At 35.2% G+C, this 16,429-nt stretch overlaps 1 pseudogene; it reads right to left on the bottom strand.

Moving 5' to 3' along the window:
- The window catches only part of LOC127547238 (BRCA1-A complex subunit Abraxas 1-like), a 99,648-nt pseudogene extending 86,879 nt beyond the window's left edge, over positions 1-12,769 (bottom strand).
- Between the last annotated feature and the right edge of the window lie 3,660 nt (positions 12,770-16,429).

Genomic DNA, 16,429 nt, shown 5'->3' with positions numbered 1-16,429 from the left:
CTCAGTTTTCTCATGTGCAAAATAAAGTGGAGAAGGAAATAGCAAACCAATCCAATAACTTTGCCAAGAAAATGGGTCCACAAAGAGTCAGACATGACTGAAAATGACTTAACAAATTCATTCTTATCTGTTGTTTGCTGCCATGAGGAAGGCAGAAGTTGGAACAAGAAGACAGTAGTTACTTTTCTAAGGAAAGTAAGTCACTATTTCACTGAGCTGTAAGTTGGCAACAGGTAAAAGAGACTCAGAACATCTAGACTGGTATATGCTATAGAATGACCCATTATCCTTTGAAGAATCATTTGTTTTGGAGAGAGGGAGATTAAGAGAATCAGATGAGACCTCTTCAAGGAAGAACAGTGTAGCCAAAGGGATCTATTCCAGAGCATCTCTCAATTTATCATATCATATATGTTGTTGGGAAGGATGTGTGAGCTAAACTATGCTAGAAATGTCTCTGCATATACAGCCTCTCCTTCCAGTTGGTGAGCTTATTGTCAAAACTTCCAGTTGAAAAAGTACTAATGCTAGTGATACTCATTTTAAAACCTGCCTAGTTCATGACTCTCCAGAATGATCTCTTGTCTTCTAAACTGGTAGCTTAGAACTATTTTGTCTTCTAAGTTGGTAGCTCCCCACTTCCCACCCATCCCAATATCCCTTTCAGTTCTGTTTCTGGGGTATTTCCCCATTTGAATGTAACCTCCTTGAGGGCAGGGATTATTATTTTTTTCTTTCTGCTTGCATTTGTGTTTCCAGATAAGCTCAGTGAGTGGCACATGGTTGAATAAATATTATATAAGAGGGATAGGAGAAAACAGATATTTATTAAGCACTTACTCTTTGCCAAGCATTGGGCTGAATGCTTTACAAATATTACCTTAACTGATCCTGACGATAACTTTATGAAGTTGGTATTGTTATTTTTATTTTGCATTGGAGGTGATTAAATCAGATAGAGGTTAAGTAACTTGTTCAAGATCACATAGCTAGTGTTTGAGAATGTATTTGAACTTTCTGACTCTAAAACCTATACTATATCCATTATGCCAGTTATTCATTTCACATTTCATTTATGCTCTCTCTTGTTTTCTTCTCCTCCTCTTTCTCTTTCTTTCTTCTCTCTTCTCTTCTTTTTCCTCCTCCTCCTCTTCCTTCCCCTCCTCCTCCTCTTTCTCCTCCTCTTCCTCTTTTCTCCTTCTCCTTCTCCTCACCCTCCTCATCCTCATCCTCCTCCTTCTCTTCCTTTTCTTCCTCCTCCTGCTCCTCCTTCTCTTCCTCCTCCTCCTCTTCCTCTTCCTCTTCTTCCTCCTCCTTTCTTCTTCTCCTCTTCCTTCCTTCTTCCTCCTCCTTTCTTCTTCTCCTCTTCCTTCCTTCTTCTTCTCCTCCTTCCTTCTCCTCCTCCTTCTGCTTCTTCTGCTTCTGCTTTCTCCTCCTCCTCTTCTTCTTCTCCTCCTCCCTTCTCTCTCCCTTCCTCTCTCTCTTTCTCTCTCTCTCTCTGTCAAAACTCAATGACACCCATATTCTTGCCAACATCTATTTTATTGGGCATATCTGTGTCAGAGGTTGCAAGACCACAGCAGACAGATTTCAGTACCAAGTTTCTTACTTTAATATACTTCCTAGAAGGATAGAGGAGCAAGAAATTCAGAACTACCAGTCATTGACATTTATGAGACAATCTTCACAAACTCTAGGAGATAATTGAATAAATGATTTAGTCATGTCTGATTCTGCTATAGACTTTGTCCACAATTTTTCAGCATATAGATAGAGCTTTCAGTCTCAGAGATAATAGGTATTTTTTAGCACTATATGAGGTAGACTAAAGCATGCAATCTGTAATTTTTTCCCCTCTGTAAATTATCTAACATTACTACACTTAATGGAAACTACACATGGGCAATCAAAGTAAAATTATATAGTTGGATAGCAGAACTGGTAAAACCAATATCCTACTGATTCTCTGGAACAGAAGCAACAAAGTTACCTTGTACCTTTTGTGTGGATGAGCCCTTCTCAACTCATATATGTAACAAAATAGTCATAAAATTATACTTGAGGCTTAAAGCCTCACTAAGAATTTTGGGATGCCCTGTATATTTACAACTGACATATCTTCATAGGTACATCAAGGTAGTATGCCATGATACAAAAGGCATTCAATTTTGAGCCAAAAAAGGTACTGACTATAAACACTTGCTTTAACATCTTAAAATGAAAGGGTTGGAAAATTTGTTCTATAAAATACTTCCACTGTAATTCTTTCATTTCAGAAAAGCTAGAGATTGGTTTGTATAAGGGTAATGGAAAACTTATTTATATTCTTATTAAGGTGCCTCAAATTCTTGCTACAACACTGTTCAAGCTTTGAGCTATCCCACATGATTGTACCTAGGAATTCTTTTACATTTTAAGAGGACTATTTATAAGCCTACATTTGTGGAAGTTTAATATAAGTGTGTCAAGGAAAATATTTTCCAGCTCTTGATATTAGGCAATGTCATGATCAATTGGCATCAGTTGATCTTTCTATCTATTATAAAATAAGTCATATCTCACAGAATCTCACAGAATCACAATCTCAGAGCTGGGTTGAATATAGTGGCATAGACTTGTAATTCCTGCTACTAGGGAAGGCTGAGGCTGGTGGATCCCTTAAGTTTAGGAGGTTAAGACTCAAGGTTATTGGGTAAAGAAACTGTCTGGAACTAATATGATGAATCCCTGGGAGTCCTCTAGACTGCAAAGAATAGGTTAAAGCTTTTATACTTGTTAGTAGTGAGACCAGGCTCATGATTGGTAAGCCTACATGAGATAGTGAGACCTGATCTTTAAAAAAAAAATCTCAGAGTTGGAAGAAAGGGTCCTCAAATACTATCATTTCTACTTTTCTCTAGCTAAATACTTCAGTTCTTTCAATTTAGTATCTAATGTGAATATTCCTTTCTTCAATATATAATGCAATAAATGAATGTCTTCTGATACTATGTCATTCTTTCCTATATTCCTCCCATAGCTCTTCCACAGATGACCCACCCAAAATGATATAATGATATATTATTCATTGAATTGTCTGACTATTTTCATGCTAAATTTTTGGATAATAGGTATTTTTCATCTATTTATAAAAGTTTTCTTTTGTTAGAACATTCTTCTTCGAACAATCACAAATGTCATTAAGGAAGCCATGTAATACTTGGAGACATGATGAACTCAGTATAATGTCATCTATGAACAACATCTGGATTTCCTTGACATCTATGTAAAATCCCACTTCCATCTGGACCGTATACAAGTCAACTTCCATGACCATGACAAATGTCTTTTGGCAAGCCTACCATTGCCTTGTTTGTTTTATACCTTGATGGACATCAATAATCTGAAAACTTATCTCTGTGGTTGCATATATCAAAGAATTTTGCATTGTTATAATATTTACATAAGGTTTCTTGTTGGAATAAACTCTTTGAAATGACATATTGCTCTATTGGATTAAGTTATTTTTTAATAAAAAAATTGAATACAGCAGGATCTTGTATAATTTTTATTTTCAAGTTAATTGTGATCATAAAGTTGAGATATCCTATGAAGCAGTGGGGTACATATACCCCCCAACAATCTAAGCAGGGACCTTAGGAGCACACTATTAGCAAATGAGAGTGGGAAAATGGGACATGTCTTACACTTCACTTAATAAAGAGACTTATATTCCATATATGTCCAACTCCATGTGACCCTGTTTGAGATTTTTTGTTTTGTTTTGTTTTGTTTTGACAAAGATACTGGAGTGGTTTGCTGTTTTCTTCTCCAGCTCATTTTACAGATGAAGATATAAAAAGGATTGTGTCATATGACTAGTAAGTGTCTGAGACTGGATTTGAATTCAAATCTTCCTTAATCTAAGGCCTGCAGCTTTATCCACTTTGCCAGCGAGCTGCCCCTAATACAATGCAGCACTAGAAAATGTATTATTATCCACTACACTTCCAGAAGAATCTGGAAGACCTGAATTCAGCTTCAAGTACTTACTAACTGTGTGATCCTGAGAAGGTATTTCAACCTTTGTTTGCTTTAGTTTTCTCAATTATAAAATGAAGATAATAATATCTACCTTTTCAGATTGTTCTGTGGATAAAATGTATTATTTGTAAAAACACTTAATATAGTGCCTGACATGTAATAGGTACTATATAAATGCTTATTCTCTTCTTTCTTTCCCTCCCTTCTGGAATTAGTTGCAAGATTACTACCTCCTCCCTCTTGTTTCAGACATAAGCCACAGAAACTGAATATTAAAATAAACTAAACAAAGAACTTTGTGCAGATATCTATATCAATCTATCTATAATCGATAAAGATATCTTCTATGGAAGGAAGTATTCATGACAACTAAACATGAGATTTTATAGCAATCTACAAGCCTTTTGGCCTCTTTTTGTTTCTGTAACCTGAATCATCTTTTCCAATATGCTTTTAATCTTACTCTTCAATGCTCACACACACACACTGAAGTAAGCCATTTTTTACGGTAAGGATTAAACAATGAAAATATTTAGAAACTATTACTGTAAAAAATTATGAAATTATCTCTTTTCCATATTTTCTTCAAGATTATCCTTTTTTTGCTGATCAAACTTGTATAATTGTTTTTATAAAGATTTTATAAAGATGAGACAATAGGCATTTGGGTCAGTAGTTATTAATACTCTAATCAATGCTTTTTAAAAACTAATGCCATTTTGTGATTGTTTTTTATCCTACTCTATCTTAGCCCCCCTCCCCCCAGCCCCTACTCCTACTCCCAACATATTGACAAGTGATACTTTAAGGCCTTCAAGAAAATTCACTTCCAAATAGATAAAGACTGAAAGTCAAGAAAGAAAAGTTATCTGGCAATCATGACTGCTTTCTTCTGTTTGGGAACATAAAAGGGGACCCACAATTTCAGGAAAGTCTTCGTGGTAGAGAAGGTGGAGTTCATTGGAGTAAGAGCATTAGTTAGATTTTGACCAAAAACCACCTGACTCCAGAGCCAACACTCTACCAGTGATACTACCTAGCTGTCCCAATTATAAAACAATAACAATGTTTTATAATTGGGTTAAAAAGTGAATTTCAAAAGTAAAAGATGGCAGAGATTGTGGCTAAGCATCAGTTCTTCTGAAAAATATTTGGTGGCTTTAATGAATTGTAAATGTGGTGTGACTCAACAGTAAAATGGCAACTAAGAAATCTAATGTAGATCTATAGAATTAGCAATATTAAATTAATATCACTACTACTAATATTAGTTAATATATTATATACAATATATAGTATATTATATTATATATTAACATATACTATGGTATTATATATTATATAAATTATTATATACATGTTATATAAATTACATATAAAATATTATTCTATTACATTCTATTACATACTATTACATTCTATTCTATTACATACTATTGATATTAAAAACATATCCATATTAATATTGATACTATTAATAATAGTAGTATAATGCATAGTAATAAAAATTTTAGAATTTATTAAAAGAGGCTAGCTGGTACAATGGATAAAGTGCCGGGTCTGAAGTCAGGAATACTCATCTTCCCAACTTCACATTTGCCTCAGACACTTAGTAGCTGTGTGAACCTGGGCAAGTCACTTTATCTGTTGTAGTTTCTTCATCTGTAAAATGATCTAGAAAAGAAATGAGAAACAACTCTAGTATCGTTACCAAGAAAACCCCAAATAGGGTCAGAAAGAGTCAGACATAACTAAAACAATTAAAAAACAATAATATCAACAATCTCTTTGTAGCCTGATCAAAATACGTTCAAAGTCTTACTTTTAGTCAGCTTTGGATGCCACATTTCAGGAAGGATATTGATATTCTGGAGAGTATCTAGAAGAAAGCAACTAGGACAACATATCTCAAGAGAAAAAAATTGAAGGCACTAGGAATTTTAGATTAGGGATGGGGGGACATTATGACAATTGTCTTTAAATATTTGTAGGACTGTTATAAGGAAGAAGGATTAGACTTAGTAAAATTAAGGAGTTTGTGCAATGGCACACTAGTAAATATTTAACAATTGGCTCTCTGGCAGGGAGATGAATATACATGCCATACACTTTAAAAGGAATTATTAACATCTCTTTCTTAAATTTAAACAATAGCAAAACAATAAACAAATCCCCATTTTGTAGAATTTTCCAATTTCCACAGTAAAAATGTTCACATTCACATTCAGTTCTCACTGAATTAGAGAGGAACCTAGCACACCCTATTAAATAAGATCCCTGCAAACTCTAAATTTGTGATCTCAAAATTTGTTCTGCCTAGTTGAGAGGGCTGAACTAGAGCCTTAAGGAATACCCAAGGGACTACTTTAGGCCCCTGTGAGGAAATATTTCCCAACAATTCTAGCTCTCCCAAAGTGATATGGGCTGCCTTGGAAAGCAATAGTTTTCTTCCTAAAAGGAATTTAGGTAAAAGATGGATAACCACTTAGTAATGTTAAAGAGAGAATTCCTTTTAGAATCAGATTTAGAAAAGATGATGTCTGAAATCCTTTTCAACTCTGAAATAATCTGGGATTCTCTGTGAACACTTTGTTGGAAATGGTTATCATCAAGATCAATATTTTTGCCTTTTTATTTCCTGATTTCCATTATCATTAGCCTATTTGAATTGCTCAGATTGGCCAGTTTTATCTTACATTTAGCTTTTCTCTTATTTTGATACTTCTTTTGACCTTTGTTCTAAATAGTTAACGGTCTGATTTCATATCAACTATCAATTTAGATATGACTCCTACATTAGCAACCAGTTTTTTCCTGTCTGATGGGAGACAACTAATTTCATTTTTTTGCAGTGCTTATCTTCTGACTCTTCTATGGAAGGAAGTATTCATGACAGCTAAACATGAGGTTTTATAGCAATCTACAAGCCTTTTGGCCTCTTTTTGTTTCTGTAACCTGAGTCATCTTTTCCAACATGCTTTTTTATCTTACTCTTTATACTTACACAAACATTGAAGTAATAACTTATCAAAGCATATATTGATTAGAATGTAGGTTTCTTTGAGGACAGGAGCTTTTTACTTTTTTTTTTGGCATGAGTATATTTTGCCTTGTGCAGTCCACTGCATATAGTAAGTACATAATAAATGCTTATTGAATTGAAGGGAAAAAATCCCCATCAATAATAAAATGTATAAATTGGCTTGCTTTGGAAAAGTTGATAAATTTCTTGATAGAATCTTTTCTACTTTTTTCATTCCTTACAAAAAGATATTGGCACATAAGCAGGAATTAACTTCACAGAAACTTTTTTGCCTACATTCACCTGGATTCCTAGAAAAAAAAATGAGATGACCAAGTGTTCTAGGAAATGGGTACACAGTGAAACTATCTCTACCAGTTCCTGTTTGCCTCTCCAAGGAAAACCCTTGAGTCAGCCTTCTCTTTAGATTCAGTTTGTTTTTGTCTTCTGGTTTCATCTATCATAAAAATATCAAAATAAATGCAACTAATTTTTTTAGTAGTCTCCATTTCTCCTTTTCCTTTGTAATATCATACTTAATCATCAGTATTTTATAGTTATGTACTCAGCTTCTTTCAAGTTTGGTAATACAGTGCAAATGATGATGGATCAGCACCTTGATGATCAATTAATCAAGTGTTGCAGGGTGACTCTTGCTCCCTCCTTTTCTTGGAAGTGTTCTGATTGCAGCTGATACTTTGCAGTTCTTTGAATGGGAAGTAGTAAATGGAATAATCCACCCTGCTGTCAACATAAGGATAGGAACTAGATATGTGATTTCATTGATACAGGGAACTCCTGGGTGAGTTTTACTAGTGCATATTGGCACCTTCCTTGAAATTTATAAACTTACCAACTTTCCTAGAGGCTTGCCCAGGGTTATATAGCCAGTTTGTTAGATCCTCTTAGCTCAATTCCTGCAGTATAGCTGTTTTCATAGGGTGATGCTGATCAGCTTCCTTACTCCTATACCATTTAGTTCCTGTCAATGCAGAAGTGTTTTCCATTGATCAACAGACACAGGGAGGGAAAAGGGGCAATTTTTTTTCACAAATATAGGATTCTTTTTTTTAATTTAATTTTTATTTAATAATTACTTTATATTGACACTCGTTTCTGTTCCGATTTTTTTCCCTCCCTCCCTCCACCCCCTCCCCTAGATGGCAAGCAGTCCTTTATATGTTGGATATGTTGCAGTATATCCTCGATACAATATATGTTTGCAGAACCGAACAGTTCTCTTGTTGCATAGGGAGAATGGGATTCAGGTATAAATAACCCGGGAAGAAAAACAAAAATGCAGATAGTTCACATTCGTTTCCCAGTGTTCTTTCTTTGGGTGTAGCTGCTTTTGTCCGTCATTTATCAATTGAAACTCAGGTCTCTTTGTCAAAGAAATCCACTTCCATCAAAATATGTCCTCATACAATATCGTTGTCGAAGTGTATAATGATCTCCTGGTTCTGCTCATTTCACTTAGCATCAGTTCATGTAAGTCTCGCCAGTCCTCTCTGTATTCATCCTGCTGGTCATTTCTTACAGAACAATAATATTCCATAACATTCATATACCACAATTTACCCAGCCATTCTCCAATTGATGGGCATCCATCCAATTTCCAGTTTCTAGCCACTACAAATAGCGCTGCTACAAACATTTTGGCACATACAGGTCCCTTGCCCTTCTTTAGTATTTCTTTGGGATATAAGCCCAATAGAAACACTGTTGGATCAAAGGGTATGCACAATTTGATAATTTTTGGGGGCATAATTCCAGATTGCTCTCCAGAATGGTTGGATTCGTTCACAACTCCACCAACAATGCATTAGTGTCCCAGTTTTCCCGCATCCCCTCCAACATTCATCATAATTTTTTCCTGTCATCTTAGCCAATCTGACAGGTGTGTAGTGGTATCTCAGAGTTGTCTTAATTTACATTTCTCTGATCAATAATGATTTGAACACTCTTTCATATGAGTGGTAATAGTTTCAATTTCATCCTCTGAAAATTGTCTGTTCATATCCTTTAACCATTTATCAATTGGAGAATGGCTTGATTTCTTATAAATTTGAGTCAGTTCTCTATATATTTTGGAAATGAGGCCTTTATCAGAACCTTTAACTGTGAAAATGTTTTCCCAGTTTGTTGCTTCCCTTCTAATCTTGTTTGCATTAGTTTTATTTGTACAAAGGCTTTTTAATTTGATATAATCAAAATTTTCTATTTTGTGATCAGTAATGGTCTCTAGTTCATCTTTGGTCACAAATTTCTTTCTCCTCCACAAGTCTGAGAGATAAACTATTCTATGTTCCTCTAATTTATTTATAATCTCGTTCTTTATGCCTAGGTCATAGACCCATTTTGATCTTATCTTGGTATATGGTGTTAAGTGTGGGTCCATGCCTAATTTCTGCCATACTAATTTCCAATTATCCCAGCAGTTTTTATCAAATAATGAATTCTTTTCCCAGAAGTTAGGGGCTTTGGGTTTGTCAAACACTAGATTGCTATAGTTGACTATTCTGTCTTGTGAACCTAGCCTTTTCCACTGATCCACTAATCTATTTCTTAGCCAATACCAAATGGTTTTGGTGACTGCTGCTTTATAATATAATTTTAGATCAGGTACAGCTAGGCCACCTTCATTTGATTTTTTTTTCATTAATTCCCTTGAGATTCTCGACTTTTTATTGTTCCATATGAATTTTGTTGTTATTTTTTCTAGATCAATAAAATATTTTCTTGGAAGTCTGATTGGTATAGCACTAAATAAATAGATTAGTTTAGGGAGTATTGTCATCTTTATTATGTTTGCTCGGCTGATCCAAGAGCACTTAATATTTTTCCAATTATTTAAGTCTGACTTTATTTGTGTGGAGACTTTTTTATAATTTTGCTCATATAATTCCTGACTTTCCTTTGGTAGATAGATTCCCAAATATTTTATGGTATCAACAGTTATTCTGAATGGAATTTCTCTTTGTATCTCTTGCTGTTGGGTTTTGTTGGTGATGTATAAAAATGCTGAGGATTTATGGGGATTTATTTTGTAGCCAGCTACTTTGCTAAAATTATGAATTATTTCCAATAGCTGTTTAGTAGAATCTCTGGGGTTCTCTAGGTATACCATCATATCATCTTCAAAGATGATAGTTTGGTTTCCTCATTGCCTACTCTAATTCCTTTAATATCTTTCTCGACTCTTATTGCCGAGGCTAGTGTTTCTAATACGATATTAAATAATAATGGTGATAGTGGGCAACCTTGCTTCACTCCAGATCTTACTGGGAAAGGTTCCAGTTTTTCCCCATTGCATATGATGCTTACTGATGGTTTTAAATATATGCTCCTGACTATTTTAAGGAAAAGTCCATTTATTCCTATGCTCTCAAGTGTTTTTATTAGGAATGGATGTTGGATTTTATCAAATGCTTTTTCTGCAACAGATATAGGATTCAATCCTGTATCACAAATCCAATTTAATATCATGTTCCCAAAGTATTAGGCAGATCTCTGACAAATAAGAAAAGTCAGAATCTCTTGCTTCTAAATTGTCTTCTTGGCAGGACTTCCAATACACATAGGCATTAAGCCACGTGACTGGATAGACATTACAAAGATTTCACATCTAGCACATATACAATCAAGTTAATGATTTAGAGATGGTCTGTTGCTGTTCAGTTATTTTTCAGTTGTGTCTGACTCTTTGTGACCTCACCGGAATTTTCTGGCAGAAATACTGACGTGATTTGCCATTTCTTTCTCCAGCTCATTTTATAGATGAGGAAACTGAGGCAAACTGAGTTAAGTGACTTGCTCAGGGTTACATAGCTAGTAAGTGTCTGAGGCCAAATTTGAACTCAGGAAGATGAGTCTTCTTGCCTGGAGCCCCAGCATTCTACCCACTATATCACCTGCCACAGAGATGATTTAAAAGTGTGTAATTCTTAATTTCTTCGGTTCCCCTTTCAATTTCTCTCCAAGCATCCCTCAAGAAGCTAAAGGATGCCTTTTCTGATTCTTTTTGTTAATAGCATTCATTTCTCTCTCCTCAAGTTGTCATGCAGATGAACTGAATATTTGAGTGTTATATTCCTATCTTCCAGTAGAATTTAAGCTCCTTGAACTCAGAGAATGTTTTGTTTGTTTGTTCAGCTTTTTTTTGTTTTGTTTTGTTTTTTCCCTATCTTTGTATCCTCAGGAACTTTAAAATGGTGGTTTTCACATAGCAGAGGCACCTTCTAAATGCTTGTCAGATTGGACAGTCTGTCATCCAACATGTTAACTGTCTCTCTCAGCTTTGTATTATCAGCAGACTGAATACATATGTCATCTATGCTTTCTTGTCATCTATGCTACTCATTTGATTGCTAAAACTGTTGAATAAGAAAGGGCCAATTAAGAATCCCTGTGCACTCCTTTTTTTAGATTCCATTCAACTCTAAAATGATATCAATCCATTAATGACTTATTTTGAATGAATCATTCAAAAATTATTTTGAAATGAATCAGTCATTCAAGCAGTTTCAAAGTAACAGTACCATCAGGCCCTCAACTCGCCATTTTGTCCACAAGCATTTCATAAGAAACTTTATTAAATGTCTTTCTGAGACCCATTTATGGTACATGCAAACATACACACAAGTGGGGGGGGGAGAGAGGGAAAGAAAGAGAGAGAGAGAGAGAGAGAGGGAGAGACAGAAAGAGAGAGAGAGAGACAGAGAGACAGAGAAGGAAGGAAGGAGGGAGAGAGAAGAAGAGAGAGAAAGAAGGAGAGACAGACAGACAGACAAATACTCCCTTCATCTTTATGTCTAGCAACCCTGTCAAAAAAGGAAACAAAGCTAGTCTGGTATGACCTATTTTTGACAGATCCAAATAGCTCTTAGTGATCATTAGAAACACTTCTAACTGCTTACAAACCATCCCTTTAATAACATATTGCAGAATTGGTTATGAATTTAAATCAAGTATATGGGCCTATGCAATCTTTCCTACCTCACATTTAAAAAAGATCCATTATTGCTCTGCTTCAGACAAGAGTCTATTAGTTAAATCTCGTTATAAACATATGTTACAGGTGTCCCATTAACACAAGATGCTTTTGTAATGCTTTCTTAATCAGCATCCTCAGATCTGTGGGTTCCATAATAGGACCCCTCACTCCCAGAAACAGTATTGTACTGAACCAGTGACCAAACTTTTTAATCTTAAATAAGTTACACCAAATACAGGAAGGAAGAAGAGGACCAGTCCATCCATTCATGAGTTAATATGATCGGTTTATAGTAAATGTTTAACAACTGACTTCTGTCCCCCAACACTTTTCACATTTAATCTGCATTGTTAATACTTTCTTAAGTGGGGTTTATGGAGGGAAGATTAGCCCCTCTAGTATGAGGTTTTGCTGAGGACTATTTATCTTGGATGTCTATCTGGTACTCAACTTTCACCTATGGCTCCAAGAAATTATAGCATATACAGCAACCGTACCCCAATAAAATTTCCTTTGTATATGGGTTAAGCCAGGTGAAGGTAACTGATATACTTCAAACCCACTGGTGAATTAGAGGGATGTTTACCCCAAACATATGAAGATTGCCTCTTGGCAGAATGGACAGATGAGAACTATTTGTTCCAAAAGCCATGAAGGTGGCTAAAAAAGTACTATATAATTCTTACAGCATCGAAGATACCAAAGTCATCCACTGCCTCTTCGGCCATTGCCTGTCATTGACCTTTACTTTGCCAATGAATTTCTATGACTCTGGAAGAGAGAGTCTCAGGCTGACTATTTTGTACATCTTCGGCTCACTTTAATCCAATTCGTGTGTGAGTCAAGACATTTTTGAAAATTAAGTATGAACAACAAGTCTAGACAATCGACAAAACAATAATTGAAGCTCTGATTTGTAGAATTTGCAAGTTTCTGAGGTACAAATGTTCACACTGAACATTTAACAATCTACATGAACTGGTTCAAGCACACTCCTGGCTATATCTAGATCTAGTAATTGTCTTAGATCATCATACTGCAAGAGAAGTCCAGACTCATTGTTTGTACACTGGATAACCTCAGTATTCCCTAAAGTGAGTGAATATATAGATACAATAATGCCAGTGTCCATGGTAAAATTTGAACTCAAGTCATTTTGACTCTAATATATATATATATATACAACTGCTTTGCTGGTTCTTATAGCACCAACCACTAATTGAATGAGAGATACAGTATTAGTATAGTTTTCTGAGACAGAGAGATAACACGAAAGTAGCCTCGCTACATAAAGCTTAGCATTGAAAACTTGTATATACTAGAAGGAGGCTACCACTCTTATAAGGCTTCAGCACCTTGATTGATTACACAAATTCATTAAACTGATCATATATCTAATGATGTTGCCTACCCAGCGTGTCAGTACTTGAGACTCTTAACAGGAAATTGTATATATCTCAGGCTCAAGGTAATAGAACTCAGTAAACAAATTGTCCTAGTCTTGGCTTGATTGATAAGGAGTAAAAATTTCAACTTGCTACTAGGAAGAAAAAAAGAAATATGTTCATATTTGAGGAATGGAGAAAACAAGTGAGAATTGGGCAATGTTCCAATTCTTTTTCCCTCAAATATTTCAAGTGTTTTGAGCTTTTAGCCCAACCTAATTTGGTAAGGAATACCTTACAAAGGCTTGTCCAGTCATGCAAAAATTCTATTTTTTTCTTTAATTTTCTGCAATTACAGGGTTTTTCTTCATTAAATGCTTACTTAGCCCTCATTGAAGAGCATTTGTTTGATTTCTAATTCTTAGCCACCATAAAAAGAGTTGCCATAAATATTTTTGTATATTGGGCCCTTTTCCCTTTTTTATGGTCTCTTTGGAATATAGACTCAATAATAACACTACTGGACCAAAAAGTATGCAGTTTTATAGCCCTTCGGGCATAGTTCCAAATTGTTTTCCAAAACAGTTTAAATCCCTTGTTTTACAAATGAAGAAACTGAGATTCAGAGAAGATGACTCCTCTACAGTTAAATGACCACTGTCCATGGCAAAATTTGAAATCTATTATTTGACTCTAATATCTATTGCTCTGTCACCATAGCTGCTTCTCTATGGGCATCAATAAAATAGTTTTTAAAATATAAATGACTGGTGGGCTAAATTATTACAGATGGCTTCCTTTTTTTTTTTTTAGTTGAAGAAAATTCACATTTTGGGGGAAAGGGTTTGTATACATATATGTATACATATGTGTATACACACATATATATATATATACACGTATACACACATGCATGGCAGCTGGATGGTGCAGTAGATAGAGCACTAATCCTGGAACCAGGAAAACTAATCTTCCCATATTCAAATCTGGCCTCAGACACTAACAAGCTATGTGACCCTGGGCATTATTTAACACTGTTTTTGCCTCAGTTCCTCATCTGTAATGAGCTGAAAATAAGCTGAAGAAGAAAATGGTAAATCACTCCAGTGTCTGCCAAAAGATACAAATAGGGTCACAAAGAGTCATACAAGAATAAAGAAAAACTCTACATATATATGTATATGTATATATGTGCACATATATGCACAATATATGTGTATTAAAATAGAAAGGCTAATGGAATCAGAAGACTTAAGATTCCAATTTAGACCCTTATTGTATGATTATTTAGCAGGACAAGGATCTTCTTTGAGCCTCCAGTTTTCTCTTCTAAATAGTGGGAATAACAATACATTTATTAACTACCTAATAGGATTGTTGTAAAGGAAGCATTTTGAAAACCTCAAAGTGCTACAGAAATCAGAACTATTGTTATCATTATGCTATCTTGCCTTATTTTAATGCTCAACCGCAAGTGAATTAAATTTTCCTGGACCATATCTCCTGCATTTGCAAAAGACCTGCATGATGTACTCTATAAATAAATCCTCATTCCCTAACTAGAAAAAGGGTCTTCTGCAGTGTCTTTTCTATAGGGTCTAGATAGTAATGAGCTTAGCTATACAGGAAAGATGCAAAGTTAAAGACTGCCAGGAGACCCCATTGAAACATATTGTACACTGATCAGCAACATAAAATTAGTGATGTGGACAAGAAAATGACATTCATTGGTTTGAACTTCATTATTCCAGAATGGAAATTGAGACATTGAAGTATATAATTGCTGTTAATTCTGCTTTCTTCCATTTCATATTAGTATGTTCCCAATAAAAGGGTCACTCTAGGTGATATCTCGCTTCCTGCGGTTTGTAGGCTGGCTTTATTAGAGAAGCGACTTTCCTGGCCCCTGGTCTGGCAAAAGACCAACACAATAATAATATTCCCCCACCCCACCCCCACCTTTCTTGCCTGCACAGATTTACAACAGTGCAAGCCCATCACTAATAATAGGAACCAAGGAGACCTGTAAGGCAGAGTGAGGATGGAGTACAGCAGAAGAAAAACATAATTGCAAGGTAGAACATAATTAAAACTTAATGCAGTGTACAAAATATTTCAGAGCCAACTTAATGGTGTGTGCCTCAGCCAGATTACTTAGAACACAGATTCATTTCAAAAGCTCTCTGTTATAACCTGTAATCCCAAAAGACAATACCATATCATTTGACTGAATATAGATCCTACCAACTAAATGTCCTGCTTTAAGGTAAATCAAAACAAGACATTAAAAAAAGGGGAAAAATATATATGTATAAATATAGATATATACATGTGTGTATATGTGTGCGTTCATTATCAAGTACTGATCATTTTATTAGTAATTCTCTTCTGGTTTCCTCTTTTGCCCAAGCAAAAGGCAAGGGACACTCATTTTTAAATTACAAATATTTTTCTAATATGGTTGATTCCTCTCAGGCTAAATGGTTTTCTCTGAAAAATTCTTAACCCATAATTAAGCCTTCCTCTCTGAAAGGAGGAGAGTTCACTTAATAGGGGAGTTCATTGCATACTTCCCAACCCCCATAGAAGGGATTAGTTTCTGAGAGAAGGTGGGAGGTAGTGAAGAAAGCTGTTTGGCAAACAAACCTATAGAGATGAAAGCAAGAGAGTGCTGATGCAGAGAAAGAAGTATGCTTGGCTTCTACTTTGGAGTCTCCCTCCTCAGACATTCCCATTTGGTGTTTCTTGCTCATTAGAACCATGAAAAATGTTGGAGTAGAGGGAGAAAACTACCCAATACAATCAATCAGTATTTATTTAGTATAAACAGGTGGTTCAGTGGGTAGAATTCTGAGCCTAGAGTCAGGAGATCTCAGTTCAAATGCAGCCTCAGGCACTTAGCTATGTGATTCTGGGCAAGTGACTTTATTTGCATTTGCTTTAATCCACTGCAGAAAAAAATGGCAAACCACTCCAGTATTTTTGCCAAGAAAACTCTGTGGA

The sequence above is a fragment of the Antechinus flavipes genome, chromosome 1 (genome assembly GCF_016432865.1).
Source record: "Antechinus flavipes isolate AdamAnt ecotype Samford, QLD, Australia chromosome 1, AdamAnt_v2, whole genome shotgun sequence".
Classification (NCBI taxonomy): Eukaryota; Metazoa; Chordata; class Mammalia; order Dasyuromorphia; family Dasyuridae; genus Antechinus; species Antechinus flavipes.
This window is presented reverse-complemented; position numbering and strand designations above follow the sequence as displayed.